Below are 9,441 nucleotides of genomic sequence, written 5' to 3'. Positions count from 1 at the left end.
TATATATGTTTTTAATTCTATGGGTTTCTTAGCCAAGTTACATTTCTGTTCAAAAATTCTAAAAATGCGTTTTACTTTATTTTTGTGTCCGTTCTTAATTTGGTGAAAATTAATGAAATTGTTTGTTCTCAAGTTTGAATACCATTATGTAAACAGTGTTAAAATAACAAGCTTTTATAAAATCTATTCATCATGTAACAAACTTAAAAAATTGGGGTCCGTCGACCCCAGCACGCCACAAGCGTTACAAAAATTCACCACGCCATCCATGCCAGTTGAAGTTAATGAATCCATTGGCTACAGATTTTTTAATAGGGTTTACTTGTACACCACTCTGAATTGTAAAGTTAAGAAAGTCGAACAATCGATATATCGGTATGAAAATCCGAGTCAATGGTCTTAAACCTATAATAATATAGTCGCAAAGAATATGTTACGATTCTTTTGGTCTCGAACCGTTATTCGGTTTCATTTTACTAAAAAGGGCGTTAGTGGCAGATGGCGTTCATTTTGTTTGATTTAGAAACGCACTTTCATTTAGAACATTTAAGAAACATTTGTTCAATTTTTATTTTTGTTCAACGCCAACGTCGCAGATGCGTTTATCAAATATTTAAAATCGTTAAAAATATGTTTTCCCAAAACCAAGTCCTTACCTGAGAATTACATTATGTTTTTAACCTATGTCAGCTAAATTACACAGCATAAACAGTTGGTTTAGAGGTATTTGTCTCATTTCCAACAGCCTGTGCCTTCCCGTTACCCTACGCTACACGTCTCGATTTAGTGCGTCATCAGCTTCTAGGTTACGAGCTTCCATTGTTTCCGTAACCGTTCCGTTCCAGGATTTTCTAGGTCTACCTCTCTTTTCTTCTGCCCTGGGGAGCCCATTGAAAAACTCTTTTGGCCACCTGTTCTCCGGCATACGCAGAACGTGTCCAAACCACTTTAAGCAGGATTTTCAGGTTGATCCAGTTACTGTTTCCTCCGATGCTTTCATGATACACCTGACCTCGATGTTTGTCTTTTTTCCATCCTAAATATACCTGCACTTCTTCTAAAGGTAGTCCCGAACTTCAACAACTTGGTTGCATCAGTCCATAGCGGAACCCGTAGCTCTGAACTTCCTTAACGGAGACGGCTCCACCAATGTTCTTTAGAGTCTCTTTTTGGTTGTTTGCCAGATGGTTTCGGCCCCACCAGAGGCTGTTAAGACATCCAGTAACTTGTTTGCTCTTCTGAATTCGGGTTTGCATTTCTACTTTGCCCAAAACCTCGTTGTTGATAGTAACACCCAAGTATTTAAATTTGTCTACTTGTTGAATCGGGACGTTATCATTAATGAGACTTCAAAACAAGCGTTGGGATTGACAGCTAAGTATTCAGTCTTCTTTAGACTAACCTGAAGTTCCCATTTGTTGTATTCTTGATAAAACCTCTTAGTCATGAACTCTAGATCTTATGAGTCCTGCGCAATCACGACCTGGTCGTCTGCAAAGCTCAGGGTAAATAGTGTGTTGTCCCCAATGAGTATTCCCATACCTTGACATTTCGTCTTCCATTCCCCAAGGGCTACTTTGACGTAAGCGTTGAAGATGGAGATAAGCTGCATCCTTGTCGCGACCCTTTTGTGGTGTTAATCGGATTAGATAGCCTGTGTCTTATCTTAACTGATACGATTCAGAACCTTTATGTAGCTCTTTTATTATCTTAAACAAAGGTCTATCTACTTCTAAGATATTCAAGACTTCCCATATCTTGCTGCGAGGAATAGAGTCGTAAGCTTTCTCCAAACCAATAAATGCTAGATGGACTTTACTGGATCTACTGCTATCTTTTTCCATCACCTGCTGCAGGACCAAAAGGTTATCTGTGCAAAATTTCCCCGGTGTGAATCAGCTTTGGTGCCGGATGCACGTACTTTAATGTTGTCCCTGGGCTACCTATTGCTTCTTCCAAAAGTCTATGATGAACTGTTAATGTTTAGGCTTCTATAACAAGTGGGGTCGTTGCGATTTCCCTTATTAAAAGTGGTTGCCTGTGCTGACCATCGCCATTCTCGGTGTAGTTTACTTTGCAGGCAGCACTGTTTAAATAGCTCTGCCAGACGCCAGCGCAGTTTTTGGGTTCCACACTTTAACTATTCGGCTACAATATTACCGGGACCTGGTGACCGTCCATTTTCATTCTTTTGAGACTTTAATGTACTTCTCTTTCGTTTATCATTAAAGTGCCTGCAAGGTTGTTCTCATCTTCTACTGCTTGGAATTCTGGTCGGTTTTCTGTCAGTAATTCTGCATAGTAGTTGCGCCATTTTTCTATATCCATTCTATTGAAGAGCTTGTCCGTTTGATTGGTTTTCATTTGTCGGATTGTTCTCCATACTCCGTGCGCCCCCTATTAGACTTTCCACTTGCTGGTCAGCTAAATTCTAAGAGATTATATCTCTGGTATACAGGGTGTCCCAGTCTGAGCGTGCATTAGAAATTTATATAGAACTACAATATCGAGATGGGAGATTTTTGCACATCATTGTTTCATAGAGAGATCTATCGATTAAAATATTTTCAATATGACAACACTTCCGGAAATACCAAAGTTGGCAGCGGCTTTCTTATTTTAAATAGGGCTGCCCCATTTTTATTACATACATTCTCTATAGATTTTATGAATTTTGACTTTTGAAATTGGCGTCGTCGTTGACGTTAAGTGACGTAAAAGGATAGATCTGGCCATGTGATATTGTGACACTTCGATCAATAAGCAGTACCTATGCCATCTATCACTTGGCGTCTTTTCAACGCAAAAGGGTGTGGCTTAGGAAACGTTTTCGATCATACGGTATATTATTAATATTATCAACTGTAGATATCACTAAAGAGCAAAAATACGGAGATACATTTTGTAAATACACTTTTAAACTCTTGAGGCAGCAGTATTTATAATACTAGGAGAATTCAAATAATTCGTTTTCCGACAGATTGAAATAAATTGTCTGATTGTTTGACACTTTTAATGTCAAAGGAAGCTAGATAAAATTAAAGAAAAATATACGTTTTAAAACTAAATCATGATAACTTAAAGCGATTTATTTTAGATATAGGAACATGTATAGTCATAAAGTAACGAACTGAAAAAAGTGGGTTTCCACTTGAAAAAAAATGATTTATGATAGTTTTTTAATCGCTCAATTCCATGAGAGCTACCGCCATTATTATATGACATTTGAACAATTTAATTTTCAAATGAATAGCCACATTTTTTATTATGTCACGGTGGCTGTAGTAATCCACTAAATTTGACTTTAGGCTACCGCCACAAATTTTTGACGAGATGGATTTTTTGTCCAAAATGTTAAATATATGTTTTGTAAAACGGTTGTGTCAGATATGATGTTTGTATCAATATTCATAGAATTTTACAGAGGAATTTAATTGTAAAATAAAATGGTGAGGTACCCATTTAAAATGAAGTTCATAATCAACTTATTATTCCGGAAGATAACTTTTATGAAATATTTTTAATTGATATCTAGATATTGATAATGATAAATTTTATCAATATTATCTAATATAAAAATATAACTTATAAGTTTTTTATTCGAAGCGGTATTTATAAGTGTGCATCATAAACGTCTGTAGTTACTTAGAAACATGTTACAGAAATTTGTTGTTTATAGTATGAGCACAAGACCAATTGGCTTGGGTATAGGTCTTTACAGCAACATATTGTATAAAAAATAACTATTATCTCAATGGTTTAAAAATAATCCTAGTTATTTGTGAAAGCAGAAATTCTGACCCAAAGTCGTCAACAGCTCTCTTAGTTCTTTTGAAGAGGAATGCGTCAATATCAACGATTTATTAGCATTGTGGGTAATCGTTATGCCACTTTGTTTTATCATTGTCCAATACATCCCTCTGAATAGTTAAAAAAATGATCCTAGTTGTTGTCAGCAGAAATTCTGACGCCAAAATCTTCAACATCTCTTCTAGCTCTTTTAAAGAGGAATGCGTCAATATTATCGATTTATTAGCATTGTGGGTAAACGTTAACTTTATGTTTTATCATTGTTCAACACATAACTCATATATGTGTATAATTTTCTAAGCATTGCTTATTATCTCATTACAAGCTATTATTAATCCTGCTCATTTATATTAGTTAAGTGAATTAGAAGTGTTAAATCTGGCTGACAAACTTACAAGAAAGGGCTCTACATTTTCCATATTCATCCAATATCAGAATAACCAACTTATAATTACGTCAGAATCCACAGCGAGCGCATACTGGCAACAAGTCGAACAACGTGATGGCGTTATCATTTCTAAAAGTTTGACCCTTTGTAGTTAGCTAATTGTGACCGAATTCGACATTAACCCCGACCTTTTTACTAGACCAAAGCGCCCTTAAAACTTCCTTAATTTGGGAAAATTAAAATTATTAATCTGTAGTAAATGAAGCTATTTAATGACCTAATGATAATGAAATCTCTGATCTAGATAATGTTGTAGTTCTCAGAAACTTCTAATGCATGGTGTCTGGGACACCTATACCAGGATAAAATTTAGAATTTTACATTAAGTGTGGAAAATATCATTAACTAGATTATATTATATATTAAATTAGGAAAATCTAATTGTAATCGGTATTGTTCATTGAAACAATGACTCCCTACATAACATCAACAATGAACCTGTATTCATTAAAGAAATGTTGTAGTTCATTTTGCTAGTAAAATAATAATCATTACACCAATGAGTGTGTTCTTCAAATTCATCAACACTGTTCATCGATTTAATGAACTTAAGGTTCATAAAGTTAATGAATTACTTTTCATTGCGCTGACAAAATCGTTCATCGGCTCAAAATAAACGATTTGATTCATTATTAATTTGAAAAAAAAAGTTTTTTTTTTGATATTTTGTCGATTTTTGGTTCAATGTGTTTGGTAGAAAATTTCTATAAAAAATATTTATATAATAAAACAATTAAAATTCCACCACTACGGGATAAACCATAGATTCTGTGTTCACTAAAGTAACACCTACGGCAGTTTAGTATCATAAAAGTCATTCGAAACAAAGGATTAATTAATCTAATCCCAGACCTACGCGTAGAATGGTTTATCACCACCCTTCACCCACGACCTGTCCTAACACTTGTTGCTGATAAATCTTCATTCTTCAGCTCCAGCGTTGCCAATATTACAAACCATTGAATAGGTCAGGTTCGTATAAAAAACAATTATTGTATCTCTATTCTCTCTATTCTAAAAAACAATTGTTGTATCTCTAAACTCTTATTGTATCATAGAATAGGAAATATTTATATGCTTTATGAAATTAATACGGCAGACTAGTAATGAAAAAAAACATTATTAATAAACAGCACACTTTAAGAGTGGTAGAAGAATATGTACACATTTAATACACAGCTCAGGATGCCTACTACTAGAAATCAGCAGAAAAATTAAGTTAGCATAGATTGCTTATGGAAGAAATGCAATGATATTCACATCTAGAATGCCACTTGCTCTAACGAAGAAAATATTCGGCCAACGTGAACTATCTGTATTGCATGCTAAACCTGGACACTTAAAACGGACATTGAAAACTGTGGGTGGCACAATGCTCAATGGAAACAAGTACTGGGAATAACAAAAGAAGACCGTAAAAGAATAGGTGGATACGACTAGAATCCGAATAACAGACAGGACGGACCAACAGGGTGGATCCACAAAATTACAGAATGGTACCCCCGAGTTTTATGTGGGTTAGGACTGAAGAGAGAGACCCCAAAAAGAATTAAAAACCCTAAGAGGGCAGAGCCTGAGATGGGACCATGATATTAGTATATTAACATGGATAACTTGAGCCCACATAGCCAACAATAGACAAAAATGAGCTGGACATGAGCTAATAAACAACAATGGGCTACAAGGTCAAAGAATTTCTAAATACTTGGGGCTACTATTGTTAGGTAGAGTAGGCTGGAATAAGCTGAAAATGACAGAGATGATGATGCTTTTTGTAAACGTATTGAGTTCATAATCCATGATGAAAGGAGCCAATGAAAGAAGATATAAATTTAATCGGACCTTTTAAGAAAATTAATTTTATTTTTTCAGAAACTATTTGAGACAGAGTTTACCAAAATGCTTTATATCTACTAGTCTGGGTAAATGAATTTGTGTAGATATATTATGACTTTTCTACTTGGAACTTTAGTTTCTAAGGAGATTATAAATTTAATCGGACCTTTTATGAAGTGTAATTTATTTTTCAGAAACTATTTGAGACAGAGTTTACCAAAATGCTTTTATATCTACTAGTGGGTAGAAAAATGAATTTTACATAGATATATTACATTTCTTGGGAACTTTAGTTTTGGAAATATATAAATTTAATCGGACCTTTTAAGAAAATTAATTTTATTTTCAAACTATTTAGGGGTTTCAGAGTTTACCAAAATGATTTTTATATCTACTGGTGGGTAAATGGATTTCTATATATTACAAGGACTTTTCTTGGAACTTTTAGTTTCGGAGATATAAATTTAATCGACCTTTTAAGAAAATTAATTTTATTTTTCAGGAAACTGTTTGAGCCAGAGTTACCAAAAATGCATTTTCTATCCACCTGATGGGTAAATGAATTTGTAGAATATGTGCAATTTTCTTGGGAACTTTAGTTTCGAGATGCAATTTAATCGGACACTAAGAAAATTAATTTTTTATTTTCGGAAACTATTTAAGACAGAGTTTACAAAATGCATTTTATATATCTACTGAAGGTGGGTAGTATTTTGTAGATATATTACGAGCTTTTCTGGAACTTTGAACTTGGAGATATAAATTGTCAGGACGACTTTTAAGAGGGTGTTTATTTTTCAGAAATTCTTTGAGACAGAGTTTACAAAAAGTACTTTTTATATCTACTAGTGGCTAAATTAATTTGTAGATATAGTACGACTTTTCATGGAATTAATCCAGCAGGGAAAAGTACCCGAAAAAATGGTAGCTTATTAAAGGAGGTAATTAAAAGGTGTTGAATTACAAGTAGCAATTTCAGCCTTCCTAGCTTTCCGGATATTCAATGAGTTTTTCCCGAACGACGTTTTAAGCTTCATAGTTTCTCCACCAGATTTGTGATCAATGGCAAAATGGATTCCAGCAAGTTCGACAGAACAAGTGGGTAAACAAAGTGGTCGTTACATAATCAAAAGTTTAAATATAAAACATACTACAGAGAGGATAAATATAATTTGCAATATTATTGTTATACTTTTTATTTTTTTTTTTTTTTTTTTTTTTTTTTTTTTTTTTTTTTTGAAATTATAATTATGTACCTTTAAAGACATTATAGCCGAAATAGTCCCAATTGCCCCACTAGCAAAACCGAGTTGAAAGCTGTATAACCCTTCTGTAGTTTGAACTCATCCAAAAGTTTTTAAACAGAATAATAATTTTTTTTTTTTATAGTTTTGGTAAATTTCTCCTTTATTGCTTTGTTTTAGAATTTTCTAGAGTCTTTAAAGGGCGCTCTGTGTACACGCAAACGCTCTACTCACTCTGTGCTTCTGTGGGCTAAGTGTATGGTTGGATTACTAATTTCTAAAAGTTATTAATCAACACTTTTTTCATCTTTATAACATCGAATCTAACGTCTAGTCCGGCAACATTGTGCCCGGCCTAGCATCCGGACTTTTTTCCTTTCAATCGAACCGGTGGGTCCGGACATTCGAGACAGGCCAGACAGAGCGAGCTCAAGATAGGATCGAGGCGCGATTTTTAATCCGGGAGAATGTGAAAGACGAGGAGAGCGCTATAGGCGAACCGGACCCGATCTATACTCATTGTTCTTTTCCGATGAGAAGAACCCGATCAAGTGGTGGGCGGATTGACTGATTTTTTCGCTCCAAACAAAGGATTCGAGAAGAGTAGCAGCGGCGGATCGGGTGCAAAAAATCGTGTCGTACGTCGAAAGTATCACAGTTTGAAATGTCATCGAGTAATAATCCGTTACGTTATGGCCCGTATATGCTGACAATATATACGACCGAGGAATTGATTCTAGACTGGAATAAGATATTTTACTGGCAGCGTAGCTGGCGGTGATAGAGCAATGACAATCAAGGATTCCCGACCGAACCTGGATTTTTACTCTCGGTAGAAACCGAGACCGAGGAGGAAAAATAAGAAATTCTCGGCTGAGAACGAGACCGAGACCGAGACGATGCAATATTTATTCAAAAGCTTATAGCATGAGAGCATCGGTATAATAAAACGATTTAATTTTCACTTTTCCAAGAAACGAGTTTTGCATTTGGGATTTAATACTATAAAATTAAATGGCTACTAATAAAATTACTTTTTTGGTCTATGTTGCTAGGCAAATAATGGTTTGTACACGTTAATATTGGTTTAATTATGGTATTTAGCCAAAAAAATAAGGAATCCTATAGTGAGTAAAACCTTAGTATAAATAATTATGTAATTGTTTAGTATACTAGACGCTGCCACGAGAACAAACGGGCTCCTTTGATTGATCATATACATTACACTAAAGAAGCTAGTAATTGGGAACTATCGAATAGATACTAATAAAACATTCGATAGTTGCAGTTCATTAGAATAATTCGATAGCTAGGTAGAAAACATTAAATTGAAAACATTTAGAATAACGATATCCAAGCTTTGTACATTATAGCTCCTTTGTGGTGCACTAAAAATTAGAATAATTATACACAGGTCCGCAGCAATAGTGCGTCAGGCATTTAGCAGCTTCTATAATAAAAACTTAAAATTTTTTTTTTTAAGTTCAAACCTTAAGTATGTATTGGGATGTATTTCAGGAGAAAAGAAGATTTTAACGTGCCGGGTCACTCAAAAGGTTGAGTGGATTGGGATGATTTTTAAAATGAAACACCCTGTTTTTTTTTTTTTATTTAATATTTTGACAAGTTAATGACAATTAAGTAATACACTTAAAATAATCTAGAATAATATAATATACCACAGGTGCGTCTCAAAAGGGTTGAATTAGTTAGGATGATTTTTTAAAACAGAAACCACCCCCGTATATTATTGTATATCAATCCTAGGTTTGTGAAAATCCCCCACTTTCTTAAATAATCTAGAATAATATAATTTACCGGGTTGCGTCTCAAAAGAAGCTCACCCCTATAACTTTTATTTTGGATAAATAAAACAGGGCGGTATGTTAGTATATGACATAAATTAGGATTGATTGACGTATTCAATTGTTTTCGGTCACTTCCCGTTGCAGAAGCGTAGTTAACTTTGATTTTTAAATGGCACCATAAATATTTTTACTTTATTTGATAGACAATGTCACTCTGAATAGAGATGACGTATCATGTCAACTTTGACAATTTCGCATATGGTTTATTTGAAATTATAACTTTACCCCACTTGCA

This window comes from Sitophilus oryzae, unplaced genomic scaffold (genome assembly GCF_002938485.1).
Source record: "Sitophilus oryzae breed Bouriz unplaced genomic scaffold, Soryzae_2.0 scaffold_395_pilon_pilon, whole genome shotgun sequence".
Classification (NCBI taxonomy): domain Eukaryota; kingdom Metazoa; phylum Arthropoda; class Insecta; order Coleoptera; family Curculionidae; genus Sitophilus; species Sitophilus oryzae.
Note: the sequence above shows the minus strand (reverse complement) of the source record.